At 37.4% G+C, this 25,838-nt stretch overlaps 1 protein-coding gene across 2 annotated transcripts in view; it reads right to left on the bottom strand.

The window, feature by feature from the left end:
• LOC124160613 (chondroitin sulfate N-acetylgalactosaminyltransferase 2-like) overlaps positions 1 to 25,838 on the bottom strand; it is a 321,481-nt gene that overhangs the window by 243,957 nt on the left and 51,686 nt on the right. For both annotated transcript variants that reach the window (XM_046536509.1, XM_046536510.1), the window contains exons 7-8: positions 18,652 to 18,707; positions 14,347 to 14,582 (exon numbers count right to left, since the gene is read on the bottom strand). The gene's annotated coding sequence lies outside the window, so the exon portion shown is untranslated. The remainder of the gene's footprint in view (positions 1 to 14,346; positions 14,583 to 18,651; positions 18,708 to 25,838) is intronic.

The raw sequence follows: 25,838 nt of genomic DNA, 5'->3' as shown, positions 1-25,838 counted from the left end.
CCTGGTGTAATGTAAAAATCACCATTATAGAGGGAGAAGAGAGAGTTCTGTGTGGGTTGTCTTCGCACAGAAGAGCAATCAACTTGCCCGAAGGATTAAATCCCTCTCCGACTGCCAAGTGAGCGGCCAAGGCGAGTGAATTACAGCTCAGTGTCCTTCTGCTACCCTTAGGGGGGGTCCCTCTCTCTCTCCCGGTGAGGCCCCTGAGGGCCCTGGACAGTGATCGGACACAGCGTCCACTTCAGGGAACTCCCTGAGGACATCCATATCCCCACACGGCCCGCATAACTACAGAATCCCCTGCTACAGATTGGCCGTTCCGTTCATTTGCTGGAATCACTCCTTTATCTCATTTACTGGAATGAACGAGTCGAAAGATCCGTCCATTTTCCAAATAATTATAGTTAGTTTCTCCGGATGATCGAAATTTCCATCTTCCCTAATATTCATACTTGATTAATTCACATTCTTTTTGTATTTTTACAAAAAAGCAATGATCAAACAACTAATTTCACCATATATGCTAAATAATACGCGGTAAAACTGGTTGTAAGATCGAAACAGATGTTGTCGGAAAGTGCGAAATAACTAGATTAATGTAAGCTTATTCAAATGCGTTGGTCAAATTCTCATTAATTGCCACTGAAACATTCTCTACCTGTAATCGAACTGTGGACCTTTGGCCAGGTTTCTTAGTTTATTGTGGAAGGGCACGTTCAAATTTTACCTACTCTTGTGGCCACTAATTTTCGTTGACCTTTGCTGGTAATCCTTAGGAACAAAGTAATCTTCAATTAGTGATCAGCCCTGGACGCTTAAAGTCCTTGAATCGATTCCCAATTCAATTCATGGAAGGGTCAACGAAAAGACGTTTGATCGGAAGGACATGAGGAAAACGAAACTATTTAACACTGATTGAAAGTCGATTTCGACATTTAGTATTTAAGAGATTAGTACTCCTTAAAAATGGTGAAAACGGAATACATACCAAGAATCTAATCAAAAAGGTCGAAATTCTATTGGATTAATGATTTTTGTAGGTAGAAATTGGAACCTCTAAATGAAATAAGGGATGGGATGGGGTCCACGGTGGTAGAATATCGACTTAGATGAATAAAATTTCTAAAGTTAAACATAGTAAAAATAAAAAATAAAATTGGAAGATATTTAATTTGAAAAAAATGTTCAAAAGCATAGAAAAGTTTCCGATACTACTTAAAAATTCCCGATTTTAAGCAAATCAAAATATGACATTTGCAGGCAAGTAAATTAAACGCATTTAAAACCACCCATGTCCTAGATATCCAGGCGGGCATCGAACCCGCGACCATCGGCTTGTCAGGCGAGGACTTATCCCCACTGTCACCGAGGCAGGAAATTCTGAAGTAAATCGAAAAAGTTGAATAATATTAAATTTTATTCGACCAATGTAGGAGTATTAATTCGTTTTCATACGCGAGTTCGTTCATTTGATATGAATTCATCCGGAATGACCGATCTCCAACGGTCAGAGCGACTACTCTACGAGGGAGGCTCTCTGAGGACGTCCGTATCCCCACACGGTCCAAATCCCCCTTTCTCCCGCTTAGCCACTCCCTGCCATACGCCAATCACGTCGCCCGGAACACACGCCCCGCTCACAGACACGTCCTAACGTGATTACGCCGCCCATTCTGCTCCCTGTCGCCTCGCATCTGAAACACCTTTCTCCCCGCAAGGCGTCCGATCTACTCCCTCCCTAGCGCCACCTATGCCTCCTGTCCACCTTCCTCCTTCACGCTGGATAGCAACTCCTTCTATTACCCTGGGGATACGATTAAGTCCACAGGAATTATCAGGAATGAATGTGATACACTTTTAGAAATTTGATTAAAGTTGGAGTAAAAATACATCGCTCATGATTTCCTTCCATTTATCCATACTTCAATCATAAACCCACCCAGATTTCCACATATTAGTGGAGCCACTGCTGGGTAACACTATCTGATGGCACAGTGTATATATGCAGTGGAAGCGAAAATAATTTTTTTGAGCAATTTGAAATTTCTAACTACCAGATTTTTATTATACACTGATCATTTGTTCTAAACACCCGCATAGGTTTCCACACAGTAGTGGATCCATATACTGGTTCATATTTTATCTGGTGTACATGCAGTTTAAGGGAAAAAAGTACATCTGAGCCATTTTAAACTAAAATCTACCAGCTCTTGTTATGCATTGATCATCTGTTCTAATCACATTTACCACTCATCTCATTCCTTCCTTTCTCTGAGATCAACTTTATCTCCCTCCATCCTACTCCTTTTCCACCTTCAGCGGTATTTATACCCGAGCATCTGGTTATTCATTGCTCCATTTACGGCACCACTACTGTATTGAAACCAGGGTTGGCTTTAAATTAATTAGCAGATTTAAATAGTCATCTTTATTATGAATACGAAAAACGATCAAAAATTTTAGGCCGAAACTGTTTTTTACTTAACTGTTATTTAACTGTTACTTAACTGTATTCCCTGTAATATAGCGCACCTTTCTCGGTCAATTATAGTCGCGCAAGTTTTCTAATATCACGCACCACTTTCGTCAATTACATTCACATATAGTCCGAAGAAATAACCAAACGTGAGTCTAAAAAAGTTTATACTGAAGATTTCGAGTTAATAATGGTTACATCTGGTGACTGGTGCATAAGCAATTCACTCGGAAAACCATCTCCTCTCTCTCATTTATATCCTTATTCCACTATTTAAATTGCGGATAGAATTAAGTCCACAAGAATAACTAAAGATTACCTTGATATAGTATTTACGGTTCATTTAATGTTTATCAAGGTAAAATGTAAGGTCAACCAAATAAAAAAAATGAATCTTTCTATATTAAGAATAAAATATGATAAACTCACCACCACTTAAAAATTATTAGGAGAGTCTGTGGCACAGTTTAAGCATTCGATTTTTGTCAAAAGTAGTCGATGTCACATACCTACAGATGAGAAACAAATTATTCCCATAAATTATTATGCCTGATATTTACATAAGTACATACTAACTCCAATCGGTTTTCAAGAACCACTACATATTACTTGAGAAACAAATATATGATACAAGACTTAGAGCGCTGGTGGTTTCCGATTTTACCAACTAATAAAAATAGTAAAAATTTAATGTAAAATAATAAATATAAAAAATACAGGATAAACATAATAACTAAATAAAAATGATTAAGTTTATAAATAAATCGTTCACGCTTCTTCAACGTAACCATATAAAATAAACATAAAGCATAATATAATCATAAAACTTATAAGCTCTTTAGTTATTAACAGCCATTGAATTAACCATCTACAATAAAAAGTTAATTTTGAAAGTAGATATGGACCCTTTGCATAATACACTGCCTTTTTATTAGAGCAGCTATTAATGAATTATGCCCAAGTTTATGACAATTAAATGTAGCACGTTAACCTTGGGAAGTCCAATATTACACACTTCCATTAGGAATCATTTACGATCCCTAATGGTAGAGTGTAATATTCCAGTTTTCTTATTATATAGACCATTGACTGATGTGAGCAAGGAAATAGTAGAATAGTGAATTGTAAATTATTTGAAGGTGGACAGGTGGATGATAGTGGACACACTGGTCGGGAACTTTCTAATTTTCATTAAATCTCATTTCACCACGCAAGAGGTGCGTGATATTTGTAATACACCATGATAGAGACCGACTTTTATGGTCAATGGCCGCGTATATTCAATGCCTCACGAAATTTGCGAGAACAAATTAAATTATTCGGGGAGAAGAACCCCCATAAAAACGGGTCGGTTCCCCTAAAAATTACCTCGTGTCCGAAGGCAATATAATTTTCAGGAAAAGAGCCGAGGGGAAATATTTATTTTGCTTCGCCCTCAGTAGTGAGAGTAAGGAAGGGAGGGGAGGATGTATAGCGATCTCGCCCGAAAAAAAGGATGGACGGGACAAATTTTACCCGGCTGGAGACCGCTCAGCTCCAATGTTTTCCTGGAATAGGGAAGGGGTTGCGATGTGACCAGATAATTTATGGCAAGGAGATGAGAGAAAGGGCAAAGATAAATATTGGGAATTCTCTGTTGATAATTAATTTAAGGACTCCAAGAAAGGAAGGGGAGCCGAGAGAAAGCGATGATAAATCTCTTACATAAAGGAGTCATTCAACACGTCTTCAGCCATTCTCCACGCACTCACCACACCGTAAGATGAGTGACCTGCGTATTGATGCGTTACATACTGGGGGAATATTACCTCAACTTAAAAAGGAAGTAGATTCAAATCGCCCAAAGTGTGACCGATATTGATCATTGTTATTTAATGAAAAACAAACGTTTTTGCAATTCAATCAGTTATTATAAAACAAAGAGAATAAATTCTTTTTGCTAGAAATATACTTATGTTACTAAATCACTCTATGTATTATTGCAGAAAAGATTTTTTCTGCCATTCCGTATATGCTCCGTTAATACAGCTCATGAAGAGATACGTGAGATATCATTTAACGCTAAATTACCGGCTCTAGACGAAAAATACAATCTCACACTAAAATTAACTATTTACCCATTAATTTGACTTAAACGTTTCGATTTTTCCACGTCGATTACTCGTTCGAGATATAGGTACTCCACATCATTTTTTTCTAAACTTCAAAAAAAGGATTTAAAAAACCGTTAAACCTATAACTAAATAAAGAAACGTTACTTTAGCAGGCAAAAATATTAAAAATAAAATATAAAAAGTCTCAAGAATATTACACGTTCTCTAATAGGGATATTATGTGTGAAGAAGTTAAACATTTTAACTGTAAGATAACGTGTAACCTGAATAAAAAATCGTGTGAAAAGCATTCAAGAATTATTATCAACGAGAATTGAAAACGAAAAATGAAAATAGTACGAAATGCACATATTTTTAAAACCCAATATGCCCTTTCCTTAGCATACTTATTACCTGATAGCGTGAATTTTTGCACGAGTTACCAAGTTTGTACTGAATATAAAAAACCCACCAGAACTAACCAGATAGGATATCTGTAACAACTCCAGCACATAATATCAACCTGAAAACCCTGCCGTTTGCAAAAATTTACGAGATGAAACACTGCATGTACAAAACTACCGTATAATTCTTCTTTAGTCAAGTTGAAACCATTATAGATTGTTTAATCCGTTATAAAACCATTTTTTAGGCTGTTTTTGCCAGAAAATTTTGTGTATTAGTCCAATTACATCAGTTTTGTTTCCCAAAACAATTAATCAACTAATGAAATTTGAATTTCAAAGTAATGTGACCTTAGACCCTCAGTTGAGAAAAATGGATTGTACACACATTTTGAACCGGATATTATAAAAGTGCTAAAGTAAAAATTTCATTCACCTGATAACGCCAAGGTCACTATTATTTACGCTGCAGACCAATGTCTCAATATATTAAAGCTTTATTCCAATTGGTAGCGGTTTGCAGATCCAATTGGTGTTGATTGTCAGTTGCTTCTTTATGCTCCTTTAAATTTTGTAATGTATATCTGCAAAAATATTATCATTAAGTATAATATAGTGAGCTCTTGAGTACGTGGTCATATTCAGTGGCCCGCAAGTACCTAACTCATGAGACAGGAAAGGACGCGTTGTACGCCTATACTCAGCAACCGTCAAAGGTTAGAGGAATATTAGTTGCATACACACAAGGATATAATGCATACCCATCAGGATACTTTCCAATAGACTTCCATTTAGACCCTCTGTCTTCGTTATTCGCGCTTCTGACCCTATGCATCAATTTGTTTCTTTTTATTTCTATAAATTGTGAATATTACGCTGAATCTGAGATGGGTTGTCTCGTTGGCTTGACAACCGCCTCTGCCTCTATCAGTTTCTGCAAAAATCGTAATCCTAGTATGCGAGCACGACATAACAACAAGGGAATGCCTTGAGTGAAAGAACAGCTGTTTGTACCCTAAGACTCATTCTATACGAAAATAAAATTATTGTTAATTATTTTCCGAATTTTTTGGATCCTCGACGTCTAAACTGCGGTACTGATTCCTACTCATGAAAAAAATTGGGTCGTAAACGATTTATTCCCTGTGGTCCATGGGCTCAAATTTTATAACTGTTATTGCGGAGAATCTTTAAAAAGGAGACGTTTTACCCAGAATAATTTTGCCCATCAACCCAGCTACTTAGTTTATGCTGCCTTCGGAATCGATGAGGAATAATTAATTTTTAGATACTAGACAAAGAGGGGCTACTTAAAAATACATCAATGATTTACTAAGCGGCGTCCTATAAGGATATTAAGTTTGAATAATTTACTCTTAATGAATAAAGTCTGCTTTTCATACAATGATATCAGCTAAATTATCAAAGTAAATGGTTCTGCATTTTCATCCCAGCACAGGTACAATTTTCAAAACTTAATTATCTTCAAACTTGGATGCTTGGATATTCATTATAAACCAATAAGTATTTATCATCTCGGAAAATGTGTGCCAATAGAACTGTTGCCAAATCTTAATTTTCCCTCTCTTAATATATTACATTAGAAATGGCCTTTGACCGATTAAGGTTTGAGCTCTCATTTCGTGCTATTATTTATTCTTACTACGTGAACATGCCTCGAATTGAATATCTTTCCCTAAGTATGCCTTTACTCGAAAAGGAAAATGAACGAAATTTCGGAACAAAGGGAACATAATGGAAAGACAGAGATGGGGAGGAAAACGATTTGACAAACGAAAAATCAAGGAAAGGTAAAAGGGATCAGGTGATAACAACATGCAGCCCATTAAGATAACCGCATTCTCGCCGGGTAAAGTCATGCGAACGTACCGTGCTGATTGCGCGATTGGAAAAAAATACCGAGGGTCCCATTCCAACAAACCCTAGTCCCAAGTATGCCCTGTACCATTCCAACCCTCAAGCTGTCTGGATCTAGGTCAATTCTACCGGCTTCACCCAGGTGAACATCCGGATGTCCCGGCTGCTGTGAACGGAAGCGCCGCCGAGGGTACAATGAAGTCGACGAAATTTTGTGGCGCTTCTTCGAGAAGAATACGAAAAAACGCGCCTCAATGAGAATCCTACGCTTTTTAACGTATATTCGGAAGGATGGTAACGAGTTTTCTTGTGCAATCCTTGCTCCTTTCCAAGGATGGGTCACAAATGTATGCTGGTATTGCGATATTCAGAAAATACTATGCATACTATTCATGTTTATTGGTGAAATTTCCTCAGGATTGCTAACGGGTTGAGGACTCACATCAATCATCAACCACGTGTCAACTAAAATTGTTGACCCAGCTGGATATTCCGATACGTCGCTCGTTATGAAAACCAGGACAAAACGGGAAGTTAGCGGCGATTTTTGACGCGAAGATTCCTGGGAAATAGTGATCTCACGTTTTCAAAATTGAATAGTGATCCCTAACTAGGATATAATTTTATAAAATTCCTCTTCCATATAGATGATGAAATGGAAATGATAAACAATATATTTAAATGATTTCAGGATACCGGGACTAGACTTCGTGATAACTTTACGGTTTCAACCGTAGTGCTCAAATGTGTGAAGTCTTGACCAGGATTCAAATCCTGATCCCTTGATTTTTAATTTCCGTCTCGATTTCCGATTTCGAGAGATCCGGGTTCCATTCCCAGTCAAAGCGAATGGGTTTTCACTAGTGAAATTTTGCACAATATATTTTAATTCTTCATTTATGGCAATGCTTTTCAAACTATTCATTCGTTTTTACGAAATAATTTTAATAAGAGATAACACATGAAACAAATGTGCAAAAATACGTGTAGTGTAAAAATACAAATTTCAATTCATAGATTTACGATTCTAATGAAAGTACCCAACAAAAATCTGTCAAAAGAAGGTAACTTGCATTAAATTATGAAAATAAATTGATCCACGTATAATGATCCGAGGAAATCCATGAATAATTTACTAAGCAGCTAGTTATCATAATGGAAACCAATCAGTTTCATCCTTAAGGACTTAACCATTATTATTTGAACCATATTATTATATTTTAACAATTACAGAACGTTTTCAAACTTATAATTATGCTTTTTAAAGTACAGATTCTCTCTAGTTGAAAAGAATTTACCATACTCATCTAACCTTCCAAATTAACCAGTCTTATTTCATGCGGTCAAGTAACTACATTGGAATTATTGAAACTCATACAACCTTAATTGGTAAACTTACTAGGTTTTAACACTTACGTGTCACATTCCTATTGAAGGGAAAATTCTATAATAGTAGCCATAATAAAACATCAAGAGAACTGAACGTTAACATCAAAGCCAACACATATGCAACGTTTCTATTCGAGTATATCGCTGACACAACGACTTGTCGCAAAAGGGAAACTTACTGTAGAAAGGGAAGACCGACACTGCATGTGATGGTGCAAATTAATGGTTCAAAAAACCCCTCGGAATGATATACCAAATGGGGCGTCGTGGAAACCAAACAGACCTCTGCCATATCTCGAGCCGAGTGAATTTATGACCACCGACGATCCTTCCCCTCGTTTTACCCTCAACCCGTCCGCGGGAGAGACACAATCCGCAACGATAATTCTTTCGCCCCGCGCGAACGAAGCGGAGGAAAAAGAAGAAGGATTCCCTCCCGACCGACCGTGTTTTGTATTTTCATCCGAAAGGTCAAGCGCGCGCGCGAAAAAACCTCTCCGCCTGAGGCCGTTCCTTCTGCACAAGGACCCCCTTCTCTCGACAAACAACTCCCTTTCCTTTCTCGCGAGAGAATCTGGGTCGAGCTAAGGCCAGCGGCGAGCGCAATCCTTCACTCTCTTTTTTTTTAAACCACGCTCTCCTCCTCGAGCTTCCTTCTCCCTCCGCCAGGGGTTCGCCGCACGACAAGGGGCCAAGAGAGAACGCTGACTGCGTTGGCGAACTTTCTCGGCACTTGAGGAACACGAAAGGGGTAGAGAGGGTTCTGTGATGACCGTTCTCATGTTCTCGCTGCGCTAACGTAACATGCGCTGCAGCGTGACCTACCGACTTTAAATATGGTACGGTTTGGTGTGACGTGGTGGTGCAGTGGATAAAATCGAACGAATCTCATTATAGGCGATTTGGATGGCTTAAAGCTATTTCTTTAGAAAAACTTTCTCAAAATGATCTTGCGGGGAAGCGGTCTCTTTTGAATAACTTTCTCTAAACTTTCTTTCGTTTTCTTTTCTTGGTACACTTGATTTGCATTTTCGTTCACTATATTTGTGCCGTAGGGGAAGAATTAGTTTCCGTGCTCTCATTGCGCTAATGTAATAGCATAACTTACCGACTTGCATCACTGAACATTGGAGTGAGACTTGTAATGTAATCGAGAACTCAAAAAGTTTTTTTAGATTGTAAGCAGCCTCTTTTGAAAAAATTCTAAATAGTTAAAAAATCGGCTGAAAGTATTTATATTAACATACAAGAATAAAATGCACCCATTAGGTGCATAGTATCTAACCCATAAATTAAACTATGAAAATTCAAAATCGACCACTTTTAAAAACTGATAATTGCTTTTTACAAAAGGGGTTTAATCACTCAATATTAGCCATAAACATAATCCATGCATGTAATTTATTAGTTTTCTTATCCGTTATGAAATTGAAGCAAAATGAAGTAAAAAACGAGGATTAAATTTCTTTGATTCAATGGCTGAGACTTTGGAAGCAATCAACAAAACAAATTCTAATAACTGTAGAATACTTCCGCTAGCATCTACTACAAGTAATATTATACATCGATTTTTTCGACAATATTGTCTGATTCCGACAGATGGCAGCATCGTATAATTTCTAGAAAATTGTTTGTATGGTGAGTCCTATTATACGCAGTTGTATACGAAAACTCATTTACGAATGTCAGAAAATATACCACTTAAAAAAGTTAGTCATTCAAAATACGTACCCTTACAGCACGATTTAAGGTTTTGAAATATGGCATACCATAAATAAATTACCAAATAGCAATCATCTTAATAGGCAAAATATGGCTGTTAATTACGAATCAAAGTAAATAAATAATAATAAGAAATTTAAATGATAACTTACATACGTTATATTTGCAACAGTTTTGATCATTTTTTTCAAAAAAGATGATAATTATTTCCTTGCGACTCGATGAATCTCACTGTGTACTGCCTACGTGTATTTTGTACATAGTTAATTTTTTCCATTGCCAAATTATTTAAGTATTATTTATGACTATATTTTAGATTTTTTATTGTATCATTGCTAATAACAAATCGTTAACCTCAACTGCAGGTAAAATTAACGCTTTCGCTACTGATAACGAAAATATGCGGCGGGCACAATATGCGGGTCGAAATAAAGTTTCTGTACACGGGAGACTAAAGAAAAATTATCGACGGAGATTTTTCTGCGCAGGAGTACGAATGCCAAAAATATACGTTTCCTTACTCCCCCTTTTATGACGATCGCTGGTTCGCGAAGTCTTAGTTTCGGGACCTAACAAAGCGGGAATTAGGCCGTACTCTTGAAATCCTGGAGCAGGTAGGCGGACCCCTCATTTATATTACCTAATCTTTGTGGTCTTCTTCTTTGTTTTTGAGAAAGGACCGCGGTTCTATCTCAAAAATGTGAACTAAGAATAGAATTCTTTGTCATTTGAGCAGTGTTTACAATTTTTAGACGAAATTTTACCATAGATATTAATATCTTATATCTCGGCTTCAGTATAAACATCAACATGGACATTGTTGCTGCATTACATGCGTTAATATTGACGGTAGAGTTTCCTTCAAAATTTGACGATTCCCAGAATAACACGAGGAATTCAATTCAAAGCCTGCAATTTACGTGCAAGCAAAAATTATCCATATAGCTAATTCATATAAAAAAAGCATCAACTGGGAAATGAAAAAAAACGGAAAGAGGCTTCCGGTAGAGAGGCTAGGGTTGGTCACTGCTGCGAATCTTCCCGTTCCAGCATACCATCACAGTGTTTTGTTTATACCTGCGACGAGGTATCCTCGTTACGGTCGTTTGAGTTTTTTCATTTCCCAGTTGACCTTGAGGCCGTAGAGCACACCTCTTTATCTACCAAACAAAGCATGGTTGTCCGCGAATCAATGCCGCTGGTAGGGTCATAAACTCCGTAAGAAGAGAGCCCAACTACCCTCGGAGTCCGAGAAAATGCGGTGTCTCCGCTGGGAATGGTCGAAACAGTTTGGTGCTGAGAGTGTGTGATTATCCGCGAGACCCTTCTGAACGGGTTTCCTGTAAAAATGCTCCGTAAATAGGGGACGGGAGAGTCTCTTTGGTCTCCTTACAGCAGTCATGCTAAGGAGAGAACTCCACCATCTCGAAAGGGTTAAAATCCCAGTCAATATAGCAACGGTGGCCACAATGTGGCCGTACTGTGGTAATAGTGGATTGCCATTACGGCTCAATAGTGGTTTTGACCCCCAGCCATAGTGTGGCCAAAGTGAGGCCAAAGTGTGGCTCGCCATAATGTGGCTTAAACGTGGATTATACACTTTCTTTATATCAATTGAATGAATCAACTTCCATTCTAATATCTTACCAACTAACCTGTATTAATAGCAACCGAAATATACTTATGTTTACAAATATTTGGTTTGCCAATCTGTGGCATTCCTGAGACGATCCAAAGTGTGGCCATTGTTTATGTGGTACAGTCGTGATCCACAGTGTGGCATGTTTCGCGAGCCAAACTATGGCTTGCCGCATGGAAACCACAGTTTGGCCATAATATGGCAAGCTGTGGCTAGCCATAGCCATAGTTGCCAAAGGTAAACCAAAATTCGGCCACAGTGTGGCCATAATTTTTGTGTTGACTGGGATGCTTACGACAAACTGCAAATTTCAATTGTAAATTATATTTTTTTAGGACTAATTATATTACTAATCAATTTTCTCATATACGTGGAGAGTTAATAACTTCATAGTAGTGGTTTGTATATGGCCTTGTTTGTAACGAGCCCATGCGTTAAAAGTGACGATAGTAAAAAAAACGTCGACAAAGGAAGCCAACATAACTGAAACTCTTCAGCATTCTCCGCGAGTCGAAACGGTGTAGGTCACGGTAGCCTAGGGGAAAGGGCCCTTCATACAAGCGGGCCTCGACTTGGAGTGTCTCCTATTGAGGTGACAAGCTGCCCAAGAATGTTCCCATGCCTGTCCCCCTTGTCTCTCTCCACTTCCACTAATTCGTGTGCAGGGTACGATGTCTGCGAATCTCTGCAGCGACGGAATTTAAGTCGCATTAGCAATTCCGAAAGCGGCTCGCCAAAACTGCGATGGCAAGCCGATCGGAAAAACTTATGAATATTCATGGTTTTGATTCCTCGTCCTATCTAGAAGTTTTCCCACCTATTTTATTCTTTACACAACGTGTCAAAAAATGAAATGCAAAAACTCGGGAATGAGAAAAGCACCAGCGATAAACTTGTCAAAATTGGATGCATCGTGGAGTACTATCTTGAATTATGCAACGAGGGCTGGGGTAGCTTTTCTAGATATATTTTCACTCTTCCATATGAATATCATTTGCTCCTCCTTCACTCGCATGTGTGGAATACTAACTCTACTTAAGGAAATCAGCAACTGAATTGCTTTAGGAATACCTTTCTAAAGTCTGTTTGAAATGGCACAAACATTTGCTCTATCGTAATCGCAAGCACTTTAATTTGTTTAATTTGACGCTAAAATTTGTTTAGGCATTGCGACAATATGTTCAAAAACTGAATATATAGGTACATGAGAAATTACTCTCATTCTAAACAGAAAAGAATACTTTTTGGATTGAATTTCCAGTAGAAAAAGATATCATTATAATACTGTATAAAAAAACAGAAATAGCTTCCAAATGAATATTGAGCATTTTTTGGTTCCATAACTCAGGAATTACCAAAAAAATTAAATAATTCTTTGAAATCAGATAGGCATAGTCTTTTTTAAAACCATAGTTATAGGTGGGTGCAGTTCTTTCTTTTGATTCTCTTGCAATGCAATATTGTTCAATTGCTCTCCTGAACTATTCAGCATAAAACCTGTACATTGTCTGACGTAATTGTAGGGTAAATACATAACTAAATTGGAGAAATGAAAATATACAATCTTGGTAACTTTTCACAGGAAAATTTATTGGTACGACGCGTTTCGACGCTGGGGCTTCATTATCAAGTACCTGATACCAATTACCAATTACGGTATCTTATCGTTACCTTATCAAGTACCAATTACGTACTTATTAATGACGCCTCAGCGTCGAAATGCGTCGTACCAATAAATTTTCCTGTGAAAAGTCACCAAGTTTGTATATTTTCATTTCAACATGGATTTTCACAACGTTAAAGCCGAATCAATTGAATTCAACTAAATTGGACCTAAATTTGAAGTCATCATGCAGAGAAAAGGGTATCTCATGGGTTAATGTGATCTATAAGTACATTCATGACGAGAAAGGGATCCGTTAATCGGAGTTGGAAAACCTATACCACATTATTTCTGTGAATATACACTACGCTGGTCAAATACGCGCAGTATAGAGAAACATGGTGAATTCCAGGGTTAAATGGCTTTGAAAAATTTCAAGCTCTCTATCGAAGGGCCAGGAAAACCTAAATATATAATTATTTTTCACAATTTGTTTACCTCGGAGGCGGTGGGGTAAAGTCCTCGCCTGCCAAATCGCAGGTCGCGGGTTCGAATCCCGCCTGGGTAGGCGGTCCCTATCCATGATGTGGATGTTTGTGTGGAGCTTTGTTAATTCCTCCGTTGTAAAAGGCCTCTTATGTGCTGTTTACGGGGAAGTTAAAAATAAATAAATAACAATGTAATTGACAATCAGTACAGAATTATATACAACTAAACATTTGAAAAAAATCACGTACGGATTGCGGTCAGCCTCAACCATAACCAGCATGTGTGAAAATTGCTGAGAGTGAGTCACGAAATTCACTTGCGAAAAACACTAATCCTTATTCGTTTATTCATTCATTACCCAAAATATCACTAACAAAACATTACCGGTTTTTAAATTCGAGATTTAAACTTAATCCTTAAGCATTCGGCTCTGAAAACATTGATAAAATAATGTTTTACGTGGTGAAGATTTACAAGTAATCACAAATTTGAAGTGGCCACAAAGAGAATTATTGAAGAAAACTAAGGAATATTGCTATGAAAATGACACGGTGGATATGGAACGGAGTTTATTTTGTGTCTGAAAATTAGATTGGCAAACACCCTAAAAATTCCCCTCACAAAATTTCTGAAGCATGCGATTCTCAACTTACCATCCGAGGGTAAGATGCTAGAGCTTCCTCCTTCCCCATCAAATCGCGGTGAGAAGTTCTCGAATGACAAAGGGATGCCCATCCATTTCAACTCTCGTCGGCAGATTACTGAAGAGGAAATCCAAAGTCCAGTTCTCTGCTTCACGAATGCACATATTCGACTTCATCCGACGAGTACACCTTGCCCATCATGCTGAACAGTATTCTCCATGCCACACTTGACCATGATCTCCCGGCTATCCACAGCACATTCACGCACAAAATAGAAGAGCGGATTGAAATAAATATTCATCACTTGGTTGGGATATTATGTTTCTTGGTGGTAAGGTCAAGGAAGGATGGTTCACGTTTAAACTAAAAGCTCATCTGAAAATAGCCCAAAAAGAGCACCTATTAGTTTCAAACTGTAAATTTTCCAGATAAAAAGGAAATCTGCGGAAATCATAGCTAATATAGATAGCTTTTTAAACACTATTAAAAGTGAATGTTTAATTTTTTCAACCCTGAGCCAATAATCTTCACGAACTTGTTCTTAAGCCATTAATTGCTATCCTTAAAAAAAACTAAGGAATAAGTAATCTACATTTCGGATGAAATTAAAAAATAAGAAATGCTGCTGAGTAATCCGTTTTTTCTATTACATCTCAGATTCGACTTTGTCAAAATTGGCATAAGAACTTGTCAAATAATTAATCCATCATAGATATTGGTAACTTTAAGCAATGCAATTAGCAAAAATGTGTTTGATCTAATTTGAGTAGCTGAGAGAGGCGTAGATAAGCACATTTTTGAATTTTAAAGTTTAAAATACAATAGGCAGATATCCTAAAGAAGAAGATTAAAATATTGAAAAGAACCGCTTAGCCATAAAAAGAAAATTTATTTGGCCTAAATAAACATTCAATTTTAGTATGGATATGCCCAGGAGATAAAAATGCAGAACAAAGCACCATAATAGAATTTTACCGGAGCATACTAAATAGCGAGAACCTCAATTTTGCAGAATTAAATTTGATATAGATATAACGATGATCGACGCAAACCAAAATAATAAGCATGATAATTACAACAATAAATAATAGAATAAAAACTAAGAAAATATCACATCATATGATATTAAAAAGCCATGTTAAAATAGTTCTTGGAGCATAGGTCAATGTATGTTATGCCAAAAAGTTTTAGACAACGTTTCTGTTTATTTTAAACTATCATCAGGGCTTAAATTTGTACATAATTATTGATATTTATTGATATACCCCTTAACTGGGGAGAGCGACTATAGTCGCAAGCGGACTCCGCTCCCCATGTGGGGAGCGCGGCTATAGTCGCGCGTGATGTCGCGTCGCAATGTTATGCGGAGAAGGCGTGAATATTCATTCTTTATGCATCATTGCATGTTTTTTGCTTTGTCAGAGGTTCTATACCAATATATTTTAAGTATATCGCCATTTTTGTACAATAGGTTTATTATAAATTTTTTTTCGAAAACGGCATCTCCGAAAATCGGTGGATTTGCTACCCACCAGGTGAAAGATAAGGAAATTTCTGCCCCCAACCAAGGGGTTAATATCAATAAATATCTACAAAGTTAAGCGCGATGATAGTTCAAAGTAAACAAAAACGTTGGCTAAAACTCTTTTGCGTAACATACATTGACCTACACTCCAAGAACCATTTTAACGTGAATTAAACGAGGTCAAGATAAGGAAAAAAATAATTATCAAAAAACCAGTAATCTTGCATAATAAAAATATAAAAATTAATATTTCAAGTTGTTGCCGTACCTCATAAAACCCTAATTTGCATGCTAATTTGATCATCATATTTTATTTGGAAGTTAATTACAGCTCGGAATAGAACGAATTATTTTTGACAACAATGGCGTAAAAAAACTTTCCTACGAGCTCTTGGCTTTAAAATTTTAACTACGCCATTCGAGCCCAAACGAGACTATCACCACAGACGAGGAAACATCTGTGATGAATGCGAAGACATACCCAAAGGGTGCGGCTGGATGGAAAGATGAAATAATTCAGCGGAAAGCCACCAAAAACGGCGGCTGCAAGGAGAATAATATGCGGAGAAAGAAAGAAGGAAACCGGCGGGAAAGGAAACGAGCCAAGCGTGAACGCGGATGAGACAAAAGGAGATTCTCTTCACTTTTTAACGCGTCGCCATTGAGAATAATAATCTCAGACAAAAGGAGCGGGGCACATAAATTTTTGAATAGGAATAAGCAGCAGAATGAGGAGACCGCATAGAGGGCCATAATGAATGCCAAGGGAGTATCGTGACTCTTGAGTGGGAAAAATAATGCCAAATATGGCTCCTTGGAAGAATATGCAGCAGGCGTGCAACAATATGCAGAAAAAGTCAAGCAGAGTATTCGCGAGATGTAGAAATTACAAAAAAACGAATAGGAGGAAAATAATGAGAGAAGTAGAGTTTTCCTTTTCTTGCTCTCTGCCCTTGAAGTTAAAAGCAACGCTACATTCTGAGTATGCCACACGTAAGAAGAGGTCGTCTGGACTATTTTTACTGCCATAAAGGATATGAAAATACATTCACAGTAATAAAAATGAAACTTCGAAATATCTACATAAATAAAAAGGAAGAGAATTCAGAAGTGTTAGGGAAAAGCATGACAGTGATGAGAATCACCTTGAGTATTCTAGAAGTGTTTTAGCTGTGAACGTCTCACTCTAACGATTAAATACCATACAAGAAAAACCCTTTGGGAAAATGAAAAAAGGGAATTTTATAGAGCTATCATTTCTTCCATGGAAAATAAATCACCAAGCCAAAATATTTCACTCTACGACAGAAATAGAGGAGCTTATGAATATTCTCTGGCTGCAATATTTCGTGAAGGATATATTTTAAATGAACATCCCGTACGTTACTTAAACGGATATGCGGACTACTATGACGCGAAAATATTAATAACTGTTATGAGGAGCTCCTAGCCGTTTCATAAAGTTCCTATAATAGAATATCGACTTTGTGAATCTCAAATATATTTCTTGCGAAGGTATACATTGGTGTTACTGGGATGAATATGCACAAAATATAAATGAAAAAGCTCATATTAGAAGATTTAAGATACGTGAGAGTCTCCTTGATAATTTATTACAACAATAAAACTTAATGAAAGGGTAGATTTGAAGGCATAAATACAAAAATAATTGCAGATGGTTTAGCTTTTTCCAAACTTAAAAACACCAGGTAACCAATCCTTATTTATATGTGTTGTAGCTTTCACAGAGAGGGACTAGAAAACGTTTCTTGAGTTTCATGAAAATTCAAATACAATTTGCCATTAAGCTTCTATTATTTTAGGCAAAGGAATAGCGTTTTCTTTACTGGAATGGATAAGATGGCTGGAATTGAATATTATAGTTCAGAATAACCAAAAATGACGTTACCTGCGAAATGAGTGCACAATATCTGCACATTCAGTCACGGTATTTTGATCTCAACAGACGATTAGCACGAGGAGTTGGGCCCAATGATGAAACAATGGCGTTGAGTTACGTGCGCATTTAAATTACCAATACCTTTTTATATTTCATGACCAATTCAATCCCCAAATTCGATCGCGTAATGTGAACTCACCTTGACATCGACCTTTGAGCTACGTGCAACCAAAATAATTGCACACCTTGCAACCTTGGCCGCGCGTGCCGCTGATTCGCCAAAACCCTCCCATGGACGAGAAAAACCGAGGTTTGAATAACCGCACGACACGAATGAAATTTGGAATTCACCGCTTGAAGTAGAACGCCCGGTTCCGAGGCCGGGTTTGGTATATAATGGGAAGGAAAAGGGAGGGGTTACAAGGACCGAAAAAGAATTCTGTCCTGACCATCCGCTTCACGTCTCAGCTGGTAGGTCGAGGAAAAATCACGCTTCACGGGACAAGGGGTGGCCAGGTTAGTGAATCACAGAAGGGAACAGGAGTCCGTTCGGGCGAGGAATGTTCCTGGCAAGCTTTCGTATTATTTTTTTCCGTACGAGAAGAGTCCCTCTCCCTCTGCTCCAATGCTTTCGGACCACGGTTCGTTTTGTCACGTCGCAATCGTGCGAGAAAAAAAATAGACGGAGAATTGAGGGAAGGATAAGGAGAGTGAGGAACACACTTTTTATTTTACGTTTCTTTCACGGTGATCACATTATTCCGCTTTCTAGTTTTATGGTCGTTCCTGTCACCTTTGTTGAACAATTCTTCTCAAAAACCAAGCATGTCTAATGGTTCACTATCGCACGGTGTGCTTGGGATAGTGGTGCATGAAATACATTCCTCACCTTTTCACGAAGCTTATCGTCCTTTTAACATTGATGATTTCCTCGATTCTGCTAACCTGAAAGACAAAATTCAATAATTACAATAAGCATTAATATAGTCTTGGAGCATAGGTCAGTGAATGAAATGCAAATATGTTTCCGACGTTTCGATATTACATTATATCATAATTAAGGCTTTAAGTAGTGGTTACAATAATTTTAAACATGAAGGCATGAACAATTTTTACAATGTTTTTCACAACAAGAAAATCAAAAATATAAACAGAATTCTATTGCATATGAATGAGGAAAAAAGACAAGAATAATTTTATTTTTTAAATAATTTCAATGCTATAAACATCCAGGAACTAAACGAGTGACATATTTTGTGGGTGATATATTTTACTTCCGTAAGCACCAATTTTAGGGAGAGACTGAACGGAAAGCGAATCCTGCTTTTGTATAAACACCATTTGAGGAAGTTGAATTCCAATTTGGGGCTACTAAAAGGCACATTATATCCCGTAAATCAATAGTGTGATCAACTGGTTATTTTTCTCTGTTTTATTATTCCGTATCATAAATTATTCTTTGCATAATATAGGTATCTAGATGAATACTTAGACGCTCATAATTAAATATTTTATTTAAGATTAAAAAATATAATAAAAAATAAAAAACTAATGTTTATCAGGTAGTCGCTCAAAATCACAAAAATAGAATTGACAAATTCATTAAATATTAGGATTCTGTGATAGAATATTTCTCAAAAGAAAGATATCCATTTCTCATTTTGAAAACTTGAACATTATGTTCTCAATCATAATTATTGTGGCAGCTAATTATTTCGCTACAAACACTACTTTAAAGCACAGAAGAACAATTAGTTTAAGCCTTTCCTGAATGGAGCTGAAAATTTATTCATTTTAGATGTTACTTGGATGCAATATGGGGTCGTAATGGATTAAGTACAGAGTTAACAGAGCAAGGAAAAATAATCAGTCACCCATTACTTTTAATAGCGAACTTATTTTAAATAAGAGACCAATTAGAATCTTTCAGAAGATACCCAATCCAGTGCCAACGTTCAAAGAGAAACTCTATTCCTTTCCCATTAGCAGTCCTTCCATTACCAATTTTTACACATCTGGATCAAAGAATAAATGCTGCTTGGGGTGAGTATTTCAGCGGGGTTAATTTGCATATTAAAGTAAATTGAAAACCCATTTTGGTAGAGTTAATGACTTTAAAATTAAATAAATTCATTCTGGCCCAGAAGTAAGTTTAGCAGATAGATATAAAGTATATTCTTCATTCGTTAATGAAAATCTACATCAAATACTGGATATGTTTTTGAAATAAATATCGTTATCGTCTCAGGAAAATTTTTATATTTGTTTGGTGCACGATATAAGTTTTTAGGACCATAATTTCATGCCGTGTACGAAATAACTTCAATTGACCGGAAAGAGATTTAAAAACCATTCAATACATTTTCAATACAAATCGTACATTTCGGGATACGAAATCAAATGTATATACAGATATTTTGTCTTATCAAATTTTTTTCGTAACCGTTGAAATGGTGTTTGGGCCTATTTCGACCTCTAACTTGATATAACAATATTTGGTGCAGAGTCGCTCGGATCCGTCTTGAAATATTTATTTTCACATTAACAAGATGAATGCTAATTTTCAGAATAATCGAAAATTATATAATGAGCCCTGGCAAAAACACATAGCATGGAGAAGACAATTACAATAAACCCTCAATTTCTCTTCGCATAGAAGCGTAAATTCCAATGGCGAAATTGCGTAGTATATGGGCTCACATTTGTAGCAATAAATGCAACCTTTAGGCAGTTTTTCAACCATATATTTACATTGGAAAAGTATGTGGGGCATTGCGCCATAAAAGCGAGGGAAGAATGGATTACAGGAACTCAATGCTCCCAGTCCAACTTAGAATTGCAATTTCAAAAAAAATCTTCGTATTGACGGTGGTGAAAAGTAATTCACTCCATAATTTGGACAATCTTAGCGCTAACACCTGCGAAAAAAAACTTAGCAAAATACCAACCCTCTATGATGAGAGTAGAAGTTTTAAATGACAGGATCGGTATCCACATTTTAAGGCATTCAAGACCAAGATATACTAACAAGTTACCCTTAAATAACAAGTAACTTGTAAATCCAACCCAACTGGAATTTCAAAGCCTTGAAATTGGCAGCGGTTTAAGGTAACTCGGCTCTATATTTTGAAAAACCTAAGCACAAATAGCAGCAGACCAAATTTAGCTAAATACCAAATCTCTACGTTGAGACCAGAATCTGTATAATATACTAGTACTACTGTAGGTACATTGGAATCGGTTACCCTGGGTGGGTCCGCAAAGGTTACAACCTGAAGGCCGGGAACCAAGTCCGAGACTTTTACGCCCAAGCGCTCCAGTAGGGGAAGGTATGTGGAAAAAGGGATAGGAGACGCCACCGCGATGAGAACCCGACGACGACTCCAAAGGTATTGATGGGAAAGAAAGGTGCGGGATAGCGACAAACCCGCGCTGCCATTGGGACAACGGGACCCACAACTACCGAAGCCATAACTTGCTGTATCCATAGAATGGAAAGATTTCCCGATGAGAATGATGCTGTGATATCCTACGATTTTCATTAAATAGTGCTGAAGCTACAGTTAAATCATAGGAGAAACACCTTTCTTTCCCGGAATTCAGAATCACAATACCTCAGTCAAACTATTATTCCCTCCAAATGCGGTGCGGTGAAATACAGGTTATATTTATAAAATTATTCAACTGTCAACCGCAACGTCTGCTATGGAAACCCGAAAAACACGTGTGTTGCTAATGTCTAGTAGGCACATGTAGATGAAATTCAACCGAAATGTTCAAATGCAATTCGGCAGGGTCAGATATTATGCGATCAAGTTGAAGTTTACCGTGGATCGTTTTCTAATGTAAATGATCAGCAAAAATCACCTGCACTTCATTAAAAAACTGGACCACCGTATTAACACACTTGCTCCGTGCTCCTACAACTCATCGGTTTTTTTCATAGAGTTTATATTTATGGAGTTTTTAAACCTTGAACTTGGCGGTGGTATAAAGTCATTGTACTCACCTTTTGGAAAACCAAATTGTTAGGAGCACCATTATAATTAGCGAAATACCTGCCTTCTGTGATGATAGCAGAAGGTTTAAATAACCCTCTATGATGTTTGCAGAAGGGATCTTAATACATCCAGTCCAACCCGTCACTAGAATTTCTAAGCCTTGGACTAGGCAATGGTGTAATGCAACTCAACTCCATCTTTTTGGACATCCCTGGCGTTTAAATCAGCAGGAAACAACCTCAAAAGGAATATCAACCGTCTGAGAGCAGAAGGTTCGAATTGCAGGAGGAATATCGTTCTTTCCCAGAGAACGGGAGCATAATACCTCAGTCAAACCATCCCCATCGCCCCTCCTCCAACTAAGACGCGCTGAGATACCAGTAAAATTTATTATTAAAATTATCCGACTGTCAATTGCAACCTCTGCCGTGGAGACCCAAACGAAAAAAGTAGTTGGTTGCCCATATATAGTGGGCAATTTTAATGCAATACAACCAAAATTTTCAAGCACAAATTGACAGTGTCAAATATTATGCAATCTAGCTGAATTTTCCAGCGAATCGTTTTTCAATGAAACTTAACTAAAAAAACTCACCCACCATCACATAAATAAAAATTTGGACCACCGTATTGATATCCTCATCCATCGTTTCATTGGAACTTGAACATAGCGGTGGTGTAAACTAATTCATCTCCATCTTTTAGATAATCCTAGCACTAACATCAGCAGTAAAAAGTTAGTGAAATACCAACCATCTATGATGAGTGCAGTAGGTTTAAATTATAGGAACAGTATACACGTTTTACGGTGCTCGGTGCCATAATTTACCCATTCTTACCTTTCATTGAAATTTATAAGACTAACATGATTCGGCAGGTTCAAATATTATGCAATCAAGCTGATTTTTTTGTACATCGTTTTTGATAACACGGAAGAAAAGAAACTCATCTCTACTCGTATCTCCACCGTAGTATTGCGCTCATTCCTTTTATTCATTGCAATGTTTAAACCTTGATCTTGGTGGTAGCGTAAAGTCATTTATCTTCATCTTTTGGATATCCATAGCGCTAACATCAGCAAGAAAAAATGGTAGAATACCAACCCTTGATGATGACAGCATAGGATTAAAATAACAGGCGCAGTATCCACAATTTACGGTGCACGGGACCATGATACAGTCAGTCTTACCCCTCATTGAATTTCTAAGTCTTGAAATTGTCGGTGGTGTAAAGTAGTTTAACTTCATATTTTGGACAAACCTAGCACTAACGTCAGCAAGAAAAATGTAGGGGAATGCCTACCATTTTCATCGTGAAGCTAACATAAGGTTCAAATTGCAGGAGCAATGCCTTTCTTTTCCAGCATTCGGGAGCATAATACCTCTGTAAAACCATCCCCATTGCCCCTCCTGCGGTACGGTGATATACACCCAGCTTTTACCCTGCACGAAAATCGTCGGCTTACTCCTTTCTCCTCCACATATTTTTTTCGCTCATTTGCTCCCTTCGTCCAAACTAGTCTGGCGGTGCACTCTTCCGCTCAAAAAGCTCCGCGGCGGCAAATCCACGCAAATGAACGCATTGTGTGAGACGGCGCGCCCTTAAAACCCCTGAAAAATGCGCCTCCTCCCCTCCACGAAAACTGGAGTCAAAAGACTCCCTTCGTTCCCGTACACGTACCGCACGAGAGTAATCACGGCATTGGATGCTGGCAAAAAGGTGGCTAGAGAACCAGGAATCATCTGTGCTATCCCACGTTAACAGATGCGAGAGTTTAAAGGCTAAAAACGCCGATACAGCATACCTCATTTATTTGTACTCTGGGTTGCCTAAGCAGAGCAGTACCAATGTTAAGGGAACTATTATCAGGAATTTCACCATGATATTCAGCTTACCTTGACGTCACCCAATGCACAAATATTTGATTTTATAAATTGCTTTCTATTTTTGTAAGATAAAGTTTTTATCACTACTTAGAATGCAATAAGCTGTCATTACAAGCCTATTTTGCCTTTTGCGGGTACTACTATTATATTATGGAATCCAAAGCTGGCACCAAAATACAAAATGCTCTTTAAATCAGAGATTTCTTTTGTAAAAAGAGGAAAAATTGAGGTCAATAAATGTTTTTTCCTGCGTCTGAAAAGCGAAAACTTCGTAATTCTACGTTCTGTTTGAACGAGCCGAGTTTACCCGCATTATTTCATTATTAGGTTCCAACACTTGGGCAGAGACACAGACCTAAGCAAGGATGAAAAAACAGTTGCCAAGGACTGATGGTGACGTGGTAGTTTTAAAAAAGCTATGCATAATGTAACTGATAACTTCAGGCTTTATATAAATAAATACAACTGTGTAAGGTTCACTATTATTTTAATATAGGCACGACCCGGGTTTCGTAATCTGAAGATGTAACCACGTTACGAAACCCGGGTCGTGCCCATATTAAGATAATAGTGAATCTCACAAAGTTTTATTTCTTTATTTCCAAACTATACATAATTGAGAAGGTATTGCTTTTAAGTCTCACTGATAATCACTTCCCCGAATTCAAGCCCAAATAAGTTTTATTCACCAATAATGTTTACTTCCATCTCAGCAATACAAAATGAAAACCTATATCAAAGAAGATAATACTACCAGAGGATGGGTCTTCACCACTACACAATAGAGGCTAAAACTCAAACCCGAAATCGGATTACCTTAGGTAAAGCCTTGAAATTAAAGAATAGAAACCTAGGAATTGATTTTTTGCGATTTTATGTGAAAAAATGTGTTTTTATCTAAGAATCGAACTTGGATCATCCATGTCCTAAATTCCGTAAATTTAAAAGATATGACTCCTCATCGTATTGAGGACAAATGATTTTTCTGGTAGTCGCATTTAGAAGGAAAAATTGAGATCAATAAATATTTTTTTTTTTCGTGTGAAAAGAAAAACAATTCTACCTCATATTTTAACGAGCCGAGTTTACACGCACACGAAGGTTCTGGTACTCGGGTAAAAACACAGAACCAACATTTACTCTCGAGTAATCCCGAAAAGGTACAAATCTGAGTAGTCAGATTTTCCCCCAAAATATTTTATATTAATCCTCGATCACGGTTCATGGCTTTCTTGACGGATAAAATCGATAAAGAAAATTAAACCACCAAAAAAATGCAGCTAGAATATTTATTCATCTCGTAACCTTTGAAAATAATAGCATGAAATTTCTTGCCTCTTATTTCATGCTCTCAAGGTAGACTCACTTCAAACTACGGTTCGAAGAACTAAACATCTTCATCCTAGTCCCCAAAAAGTTTCCCCACACGATATCAAGAGTATAGCACCTTTGCCGAATTCCGATCTCGCGCGCGCGAACTGCCGCGCCTGGGGGTGTCCAATGGCCACTACATCGGCTGCCATCAAATCGTTCTCTCAGCACATGGGTGTGCCTCTCCAGTGTCCGACATCGTATAATACCCTTGTTCCACCACATTCTTTCCCTCTGCTGTTAACTTGTAACATGGATTGTGATATACATTACATTTTAGGATTGCAAATAAACCAAATGCGCTCGGGAAATATTTGATCTGGTGAAAGCATATTTTATTGAATGCATCAAAATATGTGAGAAGACAAGCATGTGCTTATAAATGTGTAGGCTGCATACCGGATAATTAGGAACCACTTCAAGAAAAGGGGCATAATATATAATACTGGTCGGTTAAATACATAAATTGCGGTCAGTTGAACAACTAAAGTGGATATATAAATATGTTTATATCTTTTCCTAGTCCACAGAGCTTTGATGAGTACAGCCTCGATCAATTTCAGCGGTCTTCTGCAATTTTCAGAGGAAATAACCCGACATTTCCTTTTTATAATGACATGGGAGAGTTGAAACCGGTCGATGTTGAACCAAATAAATAATTGAGGAACTGATGAAGTTATTAATATTTTTATTTAACCACGAGCTTATCAACAAATTTAAGTCGCAATAATTGAAGATTAACAAAGTGGAATTACAATATCCTTACTTTCATTCATGATTTTTTGGAATTTCTACCCAGTCACGCCTGAGACAACGAC

This window comes from Ischnura elegans, chromosome 6, assembly GCF_921293095.1.
Source record: "Ischnura elegans chromosome 6, ioIscEleg1.1, whole genome shotgun sequence".
Lineage (NCBI taxonomy): Eukaryota > Metazoa > Arthropoda > Insecta > Odonata > Coenagrionidae > Ischnura > Ischnura elegans.
The sequence above is the reverse complement of the archived record's forward strand: the minus strand, read 5'-3'. Positions and strand labels throughout refer to the sequence as shown.